The sequence below is a fragment of the Polyodon spathula genome, chromosome 7, assembly GCF_017654505.1.
Source record: "Polyodon spathula isolate WHYD16114869_AA chromosome 7, ASM1765450v1, whole genome shotgun sequence".
Lineage (NCBI taxonomy): Eukaryota > Metazoa > Chordata > Actinopteri > Acipenseriformes > Polyodontidae > Polyodon > Polyodon spathula.
This window is the reverse complement of record NC_054540.1, coordinates 29,655,619-29,667,887: the sequence shown is the minus strand read 5'-3', so window position 1 is coordinate 29,667,887 and position 12,269 is coordinate 29,655,619.

Sequence of the window (12,269 nt, the reverse complement as noted above, 5' to 3'; positions counted from 1 at the left end):
AAGCAGTAAGGACTTCTTCAAGGCAACTGCTCCATGGACTAGTTTGAAGACTGTGGTACAACAATATAACAGATTGGAAGCCATTTTTTAAGATATATTGTTTTGGCTAAAGCTTTAGTTTTATGTGATTTTGGAACAAAGGAGACTCGTGACTAGTAAATCTTTGTAAAGCTTTTTTTTAAATTGTTGTGCCCTTCCCGAACAAATGTCGTGTATGAATCTTTTTCTCTAGAGGTGGCTGGAAGTGGGACTTTCATTTTATCAGTAGAGCAGCAAACCTCGCAAAAAAAGGTTTACGTTTTTCTAGTTGTAAAAAAGCCAAATTAAAACTACTGCTCCAAATGGACTGATGTACTTGCCCTGTTTTTTTATGAGCTGTCAATGACACGAACGTTACCGGGATTGGTGTTTGGTGTAGTTGAGCCAGATTCTGTGGTAATTTCTCAACTCTGGTAATTTCTCAACTTTAGTCGCAATACTTACTGACAAAGCCAATCCAGTCCTGCTGCCAATAACCCCAGTTCTTCCTTTGGCAACTGCAGAACTTGTGTTTGGCTTCTTAATTAGAAATGTATCCATGATGAATACAGTTAACAAGCTACTATTTTTAATGGAAAATCAGGAGGATCCATACATCGTTTCACTTTTTAGTATAGTCATTCAACAACCCTACGTTACGTACCCCTATTAACAATGGGCTTTTCACATTATGTGGTTGTCAATAAAATATGATGGAATGGAGCAGCAATCCGTTGCAATTTAGTCAGACCGACATCAAATGCACTGGATTTACAAATTTACAAACAACTGCAATTGGAACTGAAGCTGGATTTAAATCAAACTTGAACACTGTGAAACGTATTCAGTAGAGACATTACTAAGCCAGTATTTAATTACTGCAGCACATTTTCCTTCCAATAAAGTGTACAGTTCATCAAAATCCCAGGGGTGACTGAGCCACCTTTTTTAACTCCAGACCCAATTCTGTTCTCTTTGTATATGCTACCTTTGGGAAACATCATGCGTAGACATGGAGTGAATTTTCATTGTTATGCTGACAATACCCAATTGTATCTATCTCTCAAACAGGGCAACACCTCTGCAGCAAATATTTGGAATACCTGTCTCGACATCAAAAATTGGATGCTAAAAAACTTTTTAATGTTAAACTCAGATAAAACAGAGGTGATGATCTGGGATCTCAGAAACAACAAAATAATATACATTTGTCTAATTCTGTCCTTGATGGCTTCTCTCCTGAATTTAGAGTGGAAATGAGAGACTTAGGAGTAACTTTTACCCAGATTTTTATTTTGAACCACACATTAGAATGTTATCAAAATATTTAATCTAAGAAATATCACCAAATTGAAAAGTATTCTTTCCCGACCAGATGCTTAGAAGCTGATGCATGCTTTTGTATCTTTAGGATTGATTACTGTAATGCCCTATTCTCTGGTACTCATAGTCATGTTATTTCTCATTTGCAATGTGTACGAAATGCTGCTGGGTCTTTTTAACAGGGGCTAAGAGACATGAACATGATACCCCTGTGCTAGCATCTTTGCACTATTTCCAGTCCTGTTTAGGATAGATTTTAAGGCACTGCTTTTAACCTACAAGACTTTAAATGACCTTGCCTCATGTTACTTAAATTATCTTTTATGTGGTAACAAAATCTTAATTATACATTTTTCTACAATACTGTCTAAAGTTAGAATTCCATTTCAATGCAGATGATGAAGGACAAGGTTTATTGTGACTGGGACTCAAACCATGCAGCACCTATTATGCTTCTATGCCCACAGAACTACAATATATATATATATTATATATATATATATATATATATATATATATATATATATATATATATATATATATAATTTTTGTTTTTTTTTACAAGGATCTGAGAGCAAAGCACAGTCAGCTTTGTTCCATGTGTGTCCATTCATCAAATTCATGATATCAAATTCAGAAATAAAACACAGGTGGCAGAGCATTCAGCTATAAAGCCCTAAATTATGGAATGACCTGTCTAGCCCTGTAAGGAAAGCTTCAACTGTTGCTGCCTATAAAACTAGATTAAAAACACATTTTTATAATCTATTTTATATATCTTAAAATTTTTTCTTACCTTGTCTTACTTCATTTATTATTTTATATTTTTATTTTTATGCTCTTGTTTATTTTTACTGCTTAGTGTTACTTTTTGTAATTATTAATGTTTTTGTCCTTGTAAAGCACTTTGATGTGATCTATTGTGAAAGTCGCTATATAAAAATAAAGGTTGATTGATTGGATTTTATTCAGTAGACTTTAAATACAATGTTTATCTAGGTTCACGGACAATTTGTCTCACTTTCTTCTGTTTGTAAAGCATTGAAAAAAGGTAATTTGAATTGAAAACACATGCTCTGAATTAGAGTATTACAGATAATATCAAATTTGTGGTCACAACAAAATGTTGAATAACTGCCAATCGTGTTAGGAATGCTAAGAAGTCTCTCAGATAAAGCATATTCTATCAACAGCTTTAGGCCTGTACTAGACACTACTGTAAACAGGCCCTTGACTAATACTGTTCTTTGTGATGGTTAACCATATTTTTAATAATACTTTACCGTTCTTATCTTCGATGTACTGCGAGTGCCTGTGCTTTACCGTGCTTTCATTATGCATTTACCCTGCTATATTGTGCTTTGCATTGCTTTGCTTTACCGTGGTATACGATAGTAAACTGTTATAAGGGTAAGCCTGTTTGTTGTATTACAATCAAAGAATACTATTTGCAGTGCAGCCTTTTTTCTGAATCTATTTGCCTTGTTCTATAGACCACAGTGCATCAGAACAAACCAAAAAGAGGCATCAAACAGGCATTTATTGGTAAAAGTATTTTATGTTTCAATCAAATCTGCTAGTGTTGACAGAAAAAAAGTTGTTGCAATAAAAATCTTATAATTGGAGCAGTTCCTGATGGATTACTTATGCCACTGGTAAACAATGCCTGTGCCAGAATCCCAAGTCATTTTGAATGATGTCATTTGTGTAGGGAGCTGTTTTGCCTATGGGCAGTGAGGTGCATAACAAGGAAGATAAAGAAAATCAACTAAAGCCAGACATTAATTTCCCTTTTGGCATTGCTATAAGTATATAATTTAAAGTCATACCAAGAGACGAAATTACAGTCCGTGATAAACTGGATTTTATCAAACAATTATGTCACAGTTTAAAGGCTTGATTTTGCCATAATAGAAGCAATTAATGGCCTGATTTTTATATCCCATCTGAAAGGATGATTTTTATATTGAAAACTATGTTGTTTTTCTGAAAGAGGAATCCACCCACTAATCATATACATAATCAAGCTGTTTCTATAAATAGCTCTCTGGTCTATGCCTACTTGTCGTTTCTTTGTTTGGTTTCGTATCCCGCAGGTTGTGTTGGTGGTGTCTCTTACCTTTGCATTATGGACCAGCATAAGAGGCAGCCTTGTCCTTGGCAAATGCAATGCTGTCATTACAGAGCTGAACCTCCCCGAGCTGGGCTGCTCAGTGACCCATACTGCCTCTCAAGCACAAATCTCTCTACAGGGTTTCATGCCCATTGTCAAGGACCTCATGTATGAATCAAACACCCATTCAGAGACACACATTTGTGATACAGCGCCCAGCCTAACGGCTAATCATCTTCCAAGCACCCTATAATACTTGGTGGCAATTGTTATCAGATTCAGTATGCAATCAAATTTTCAGTGAGGTTGCATAATGAAAAATTCTACTGTAATTGTACTTTTCCTTCCCAGTGTATTTCACATCACTCTTCCTTACAACGTTACCATGTTACAATATCACTTCGGTAATTACAGTTCAATCATGCTCGGTCATGACAACTACTGGGAGATCCTCTACTAGTACTATGCCTAATCTTCAAGGATCTCATCCTCTACAAAACCAGTGTCCTTTCTCAGGTTCCTTTATTTCTGATCAGCCCTCAATCTAACTCAGTTTCTTAACACTAGAACTATCGGGTGTGCATACATATCTAGAACTACTACAGTGGTCTTTTTTACTTTCTATTAATATGCATATAAAACTACTGCAGCGTCGCACGCTACAAACTGTTCTGTTTTAAATGTAGTCAAAACAGCGTGTTTATTTTCCCATAATCTCTTTATAAATCAGACGTTTTGATGTCACTGTTTGTTTTCCTTCAGGATATTGTCAGTGACACAGTTTCTGCAGCCTGCTTGTTACACGTGAGGGAAACCTGTTACAACACGAGCACTGACATGAGACTTGGGGATGGTGTTGGAAGGGGACTTCTGATTGCAAATTCTGGGCTATAAAACAGAGTGGTTTTAGCAGCTCAGAGATGACATTTGACATGCAGCGGGAGCTTAGAACACTATGAAGCAATAGAGAATAGTGCCTGAGATGTGTTTGTTTGATTGTTTTATACAAGTGTGTTCTGGTTACCCTTTTATTTTGTGCCTGTTTTCGACTCTGTTAGCTATTCAACAGTCATTTCCGTCTCCAGTCTTGCAATATTTGGTTTGATACACTTATTCAGTAACTTTTTTTTTCAATATAATCACGCCTAAGACTTGCTGTGCAGTCCTGCGTTGTATTGTTCTATTAATTTTAACAAGAAAATAAGTGTTTTTAAATAGAAAATAAGTATTTTTTACAGCTGTTGATAGATAAATCACATCTGAAAATGTCTCCTGTAGCTATTCAAAACAAGCATGAAGCTCTCAAGTTCAGCAGCGCTAAGCCAAACCCACTGTTTTTACTATGTCAGTCAAAATGACAGCTGCGGTAGTTCTAGGTATAACGTATTATATCTCCAGAAGTTTCTGCAATCCTGGGTCTACTGATGGTTTGAGATTTTTAAGATATATATTTAGGAAAAGTCAAAAAAGCACAGGTGCCTAGCTGCCAAATCAGTTTTTTTTTTTTTTGCTCCTCTTTTTGATGATGTCGGACAGGGTCCAACATCGGACTGGAAAGGGAAAAGCGTAATGTCGGACCTGGTCCAACAAAGGACCGCAAAGGGTTAAAAGGCTGAAATTCATCATCCGGTGCAAAAAATAACGTGCAGTGCTTGAAACTAGACCAAGCTGAATTCTGTAGTGTGTTATATTTTGTTGTGTTGTCATCGCATTTAATTAATATTGTAGTGGCTACTTCCTTTATATTCACAAAATGAAACCAAAGGACTCCCTTTGCTAGTTATTAACACCACTTAGTCCAAAAGACCCATGTTGCTTATCCACACAAAGGTTAACCATGTATGCATTCAAAACACTGAAATGCATATGCAATTCTAGATAAGCAAGAAAAGGAAAATGTGTAACTTTAGATATCATGTGTTGCTGAATTTCATATCCATTCAGTCCCTGAATCCACCTCAACATTTTGCAGTGTGAAAACATCCAGACAGAGCATTTGATTACAATGTGAATTTTCACAGAGGTTTAGCACATAGAGGAAATATATTTTAGAAAGTAACATCAATAATGAGTAAGTGTGGCTGGTGTTAGCAATATAATATAAGACTAACGTGCATACAGGAAAGTAATGATACTAAACACAAACTTACCTGTGAGGTAAAAATGCATCAGACTGCCATACAGAGGTAGTGGGATTGTCATGATACAATGCCTGAAATGGAATATACCGGAGACATCAAAGAATGCAAAAACAGCACATGTACAGTTTGCAGAATTTAACAGTATACTGGCTCATCAATAAGGAAGAGATGGTTAATTAGAAATGAAATGACCTACAGCTTCCCTCCTACTTTGAACACATTAGATCAATGGTATCTAACGCATAGCCAGAGGGCTTGATGTCTGGAAGAACTTGCTTTCATTGCTTTTGTAATGAAAACAGCTGTTTTGAATCTGTAGAAAATACACAGCTTTACAACTTTCCACCTTATTTCAGTATTTCAACCCTAATATTAAGCGATAATAACATACACAGTTCCAAGTATTGCCAAAAAGAAGGCAATGCTTTGGCTACAGTTAATTTTCATATGTGTTGCCATATACAGAGTAACGTAAGCATCCATCTGAAAGGGATTAAAACACATAGCCTTTTTAAGAAAACTTGGCCAAGATGCAATTTTTAAATGTGGGACTAATCATACTGCCACACTAGTTTGAACTTTGGAATATACTTTTATTGCTGTTTTAATTTAATGTTTGGATTTTATGCTGCAGTGGTACTGCATTCTATAATGAGTACATGTTTTGATCTCTATAACCTGCAGATAACCTTGCCGGGATGTTCCAGTAGATGAGATTATGCATCTCTGCAAACTTTATCCAGCCAAATATGTTGCAGTGTATATGTTTACAGTGATGGCATCATCCAGTTTAGTTAATCTTACGTTTTCCAACCAATGTTACCTAACCTGCACCTAGCCTTACTAAGCTTTTAGTTTTGGAGAGGTTGCATTCTAAAACTTTACTTTATTTCTTAACACTATTTTGGCTGACTTTCTTGGTTTATTTAACTGGCTTGTTTGGTTCATTTGGCTAGATTCCCAGGTTTACAGTATTATACTGTTTTGACTGGTCCCAATAACTTTGGATCATAGAGGTATCACTGTGTTCAGTTGTGTCCCAAAATATGTTAATCCTAAGAAATAATAGTAGGAATTCTTGTTCTTTGGCTCAAGGTAACCACAGCTGCCTTTGGGACTGGCCACCAAGGAGCAATTACTGAGGCTAGGCTCTGGACTTGTAAGTTATCCATAAAGATTTGAGGAACCCAGATCAAACAAGCTTGTGAAATTGAAGATTCATCTTACGTTAAAGTGTGTAATACAGTTTGGCAGTCTTTTTGTTCTCTTTCCCATGAAGGAACACCAAGTGGTTAGCTACACATCCCATTTTATAACCCATGGGTACAGCAAGGGTAGGAAATTAAGAAGTGGCAACAGAGTTAATATGCCAGAAGTGATCAAACTAGGTTCGATTATAGTAAGAAAAAACAAAAGTATTTAATTAATTGAAGGAAAATAACTATGTTTCTAACCTTGCTTTTACCTGCTCGTAGCAGAAGCAGTGTTGGAGATGACTCATTAGTTTTGGCCTGATGAAGCTGAGATTTTTTGATGGTAAGCGATTTAAAAGTCAATATCCTCTGTATAATGAGCATTTTTCTATATATCATAGTAATTAATTAGAACCTGGCAAGAATAGGTGGGGGCACATAGTGTAGGACAGTTTCACTGAATTAAGCTATTGATTGATTTAAAATAATGAGTATTTGAAAATGCTTATGGTAGTGTCTCATATTAACGAACACTGAAAATTGTCAAAAGGAGAGGTTATCTTAAAACGTGCTTCAACTGGATTTTGTATGAACAGAGAAAAAGGTCATACTTAGTTCAGTGACTGTAAAACTATTACATTCTAATATGTTAACAGTGGCTTGAATTTAGATGTAAATAACTGGACCTTCCATTGAAAGCTTAAATGACTTCATAACAGATCAATGGAGTAAAATAAAATTATTTAAGTATCTGAATTGAAAATATATGTTATAAAGTAATTTAGTTAAACTGTTGAAAGAACATATTAAAAGTTTATTATAACAGATGCCTGATATTAACAATGTTTTAGACAAATTGTTAAGACACTTTGAGATAAAGCTAATTTAATCAGTTTAAAAATTAGTTTTGTTATCAGATTCAGTATGCAATCAAATTTTCAGTGAGGTTGCATAATGAAAAATTCTACTGTTTCTGTCTCCAATCAAACAAAAAGTCTTTTAGACATTACATTGAACAAAAATAAAAATGCAACATGAAGCTGATTAAACAGCATGATCATTATACAGATGCACCTTATGCTAGGGACAATAAAAGGCCACTCTAAAATGTGCAGTTTTGTCACACAACACAATGCCACAGACGTCTAAAGTTTTGAGGGAGCGTGCAATTGGCATACTGACTGCAGGAATGTCCACCAGAGCTGTTACCAGAGAATTGAATCTTCATTTCTCTACCATAAGCCGCCTCCAACGTCGTTTTAGAGAATTTGGCAGTACATCCAACCGGCCTCACAGCCATAGACCACATGTAACCACACCAGCCCAGGACCTCCAAATCCGCCTTCTTCACCTGCAGGATCATTGGAGACCAGCCGCTCAGACAGCTGATGAAACTGTGGGTTTGCACAACCGAAGAATTTCTGCACAAACTGTCAGAAACCGTCTCAGGGAAGCTCATCTGCGTGCTCGTCATTCTCACCAAGGTCTTGACCTGACTGCAGTTCGGCGTCGTAACCGACTTCAGTGGGCAAATGCTCACCTTCGATGGCCACTGGCACACTGGAGAAGTGTGCTCTTCACCGATGAATCCTGGTTTCAACTGTACCGGGCAGATGGCAGACAGCGTGAATAGCGTTGTGCAGGCGAGCAGTTTGCTGATGTCAACGTTGTGTCAATGGTGGCGGTGGGGTTATGGTATGGGCAGGCATAAGCTACGGACAACGAACACAATTGCATTTTATTGATGGCAATTTGAATGCACAGAAGTACCGTGACGAGATCCTGAGGCCCATTGTCGTGCCATTCATCCGCCGCCATCACCTCATGTTTCAGCGTGATAATGCACGACCCCATGTCGCAAGGATCTGTACACAATTCCTGGAAGCAAATTTTAGAAACAGAGGTCAGACTCAAAGAATGGCACAGTTAAATAAAGCTATTATACTTAATGTTCATTATAGCTTAAATTTAAATGGAAATAACGGAAATGACCGCTGTATGCCTAGTACTTTGATACACGGGCTTACGAGAAACCCCTACAGTCTTTGTTCATGTTCGATGTGCAGTCATAAGGAAACAGTTTTTTTTCAAAACCAATCAGACTTAAGACTAAAAAACTATTCACAGCATAATCTTTAAACAAAAACAATGTAAAATGTAAATTTTGAAATTGTAGCTGTCTTCTCACCAATATCTAATAGGATTCTTTCGTTAAAACATTTTATTAAAGAAAAAGGTCTCAGAAACTGTTGGGATAAAAAACATGGGGACTTTGCCTTGCCATATAGGAATGTTTATATTTCCTGGATGATCAATCAAAATTGCAGGATTAAATCAATGTCAAAGGCTAAATATCAACGATGGCATTACAAATGTTGTAGTTTCTCAAATAACATAACGTTCTGTTGATGGAGAGCTGCAGCTGGTGACCAGGGGGCGTCAAGTATGTGTGGGACATAAGGACAAAAAGAAACACACATGCATGCACAGTCTAACAACTAGTTAACCCTTTCAACACTATTTAACATTTTTTCTGCCCTACTGAATGCATTTCAGACCACCAGGGAGAAACGAGTAAATATGACATAATGTAACTATAGCATCAGATGTCTCTAAAAAGCAATGTGCTAAGACAGCTGTTGATAATGTTAGGGGTCCTAGAAGCAACGCATCTTCCCACAACTGGTTACACTTATCCATTTGTCATTGTTTGTTGCCATGAAGCAGTTTAAATAATCCCTTCAACTTTTTTATATAGTGTACAAAATACTACAAGTACAGTACAGCAGCCCACTCAAGCCCCAGAGATTGCTTTTCTCTTATTCAGCAACATATACTGTATTGTAATTGCAATGACCTAAAAATGCTTGCTTACAGGTTAACAGTCAATTATGGTTTTCATTTTCTATTTTCAGTTAAATTTATAATGGATAGTGAGATCAGGGGCGTAGCTAGGAATACATTTTTACTTTGGCAAAAAAAAATTTGTCTTATAAAGCCTGAAGACTATTAATGCAAACTGCAAAGCAATATAAGTCGCTAACTCTTTTTACCCAGTGACTCACCTTGGTTGACGTTTGAAAATCTTATCACGGTCTTTATACACGATAATTCCATTTTTTTTTTCTTATATTAGTATACTTATTATCTTGTCAAAGATATGGAAAGTAACTCTCTGAAACATTGGTGAAGGACGGAACTGAGGTGGTTTGTTGGAGTCCCAGCAAAACCACACAAACCTACAATTACCTTATTTACATTGTCAGAAATATGTGCTATTAAAAGGTAAAAAAAAAGAATAGAATAATATGAATAAGTAGACAGGTTTATACCTTCATTGAGAGACTTTGGTTCACTGCTACTGAAGTTAATGCTGAGATTGGTGACACTGATGCTAAAGCTGGAATTGGTAATACTGGTGCTGCTAATACTGGGACTGATAAGACTGGTGCTGCCAGTGCTGGTACTGGTAAGACTGGTGCTGATACTGATGGGAATGGTAAGACTGGTGCTGCTAGGGCTGGGACTGGTAAGACTGGTGCTGACACTGCTGGCAATGGTAAGACTGGTGCTGCTAGGGCTGGGACTGGTAAGACTGGTGCTGACACTACTGGCAATGGTAAGACTGGTGCTGCCAGTGCTGGCTGGTAAGACTGGTGCTACCAGTGCTGGGACTGGTCAGACTGGTGCTGACACTCCTGGACTGGTGTGCTGACACTGCTGGGACTGGTCAGACTGGTGCTGACACTCCTGGACTGGTGTGGATACTGCTGGACTGGTCAGACTGGTGCTGACAATGCTGGACTGGTCAGACTGGTGCTGACACTGCTGGACAGTCCAGACTGGTGCGGATACTGCTGGACTGGTCAGACTGGTGTGGACACTGCTCGACTGGTCAGACTGGTGCAGACGCTGCTGGGGACTGGTCAGACTGGTGCTGACACTGCTGCACTTGTTAAACAGTTTCATATTTCAAGTTACTTATAAAATGACCAGGGGTTGGGAACCACTGCACTACATTATTAGAAACACTCTGGTTGAAATATATTGTTTGAATTACTGTTTTAAATGCATTTATATGGAAAGAAATGATGGCAATGTTATACATGAAAATCAATGGATTTCTTTTTCTAACATATTTTTGCCGGATGCAAATGTTGGTATTAGTTAGACAAATGAAAGATTCTTTTCCTGCATGAAAAGGCTCAAAACATACCTGTGTATATGTTACTGGGGATGAGAGATGGAGCGATGTTTTGGTTATCGCAAGCTAACCAGACAAGCAAAAATATTAGACTTACAAATACAGGCTGGTGTTGACAAATTTGGCAAGATGAAATCAAGACGTCCTTTTTATTTTAGTTTATTCTTGATTATCTGTGTAAACATGTCATTTAAACCTTTGCTACATATTTCTTCTTTCGACAATCACAGGAATGTGGTGCTTATTTAGCATTTTATGTTCATTGGTTTATATTTGATACAAAGTGTAATTATTTGTGGAAAGCAGGTGAAATGTATTAACTGTAACTCAAGGTTGTAAGTATGTATCACATTTGGTGAGATGGATTTGAATGAACGCTCTAAACCAGTGCTCTCAACCCCGGTCCTGGGGACCCCCTGTGTCGTATGGTTTTCATTCCAACTGAGCTCTGAATCACTTAACTAAACCCTTAATTGAACTAATCATTTCCTTAATTAGACCTTTTTTTATTGTTTTCGGCTCTTAAACAATTGCAGACTTCAAAGTTACTTATACAATGTTATAGCTAGCTTAAAATCTGTGACTGTTTAAGAGCTGAAAACAAGTAAGAATGAGTAATTAAGCACATGATCAGTTCAATTAAGGGTTTAGTTAAGTGATTGAGAGCTCAGCTAGAATGAAAACCAGCCGAGACATAGGGTCCCCAGGACCAAATTTGAGAACCCTTGCTCTAAAATAAAGAGTTAAACTGCGGTCTTACCCCTGTCTCTTTCTGTAAAGCTCATGCATGACAATTTTTTTCAATGATCTGAGAGTAGTCTAATGTCCTTACCTAGCTGCACTCTAAAACAATTTAAAAAATAATTATGCTGTACCACTATTTGTTTAAATGTAGCAGTAGTAGAGCAATTTGGTTTGCATTAAAGGCTTTATCCACTATAAAAACACAAATGTTTCAGTGAAAATGATGATTGGAACATTATACCTTTATTAGTATAAAATTAGATTTAGTGGAACGACATTTTCGAGTTTGTTATAAACCAGTGGCATGCTTTAAAACGAATTGCATTGAACATTTTGTATAATTTATTTTAAGAATACAAACACTATTTCATTGTAGGCTGGTCCAATTATTACATGTTCTTTCTCATTCATGATGCTATTTGGGACAGAGAATATTCAATATTGACACAACTTTACCCCCCCCCCCCCACAAAAAAAAAAATGTTCCTGAAATGACACCCCTGATTAGGAAAATATATACAGCATTTTATTTT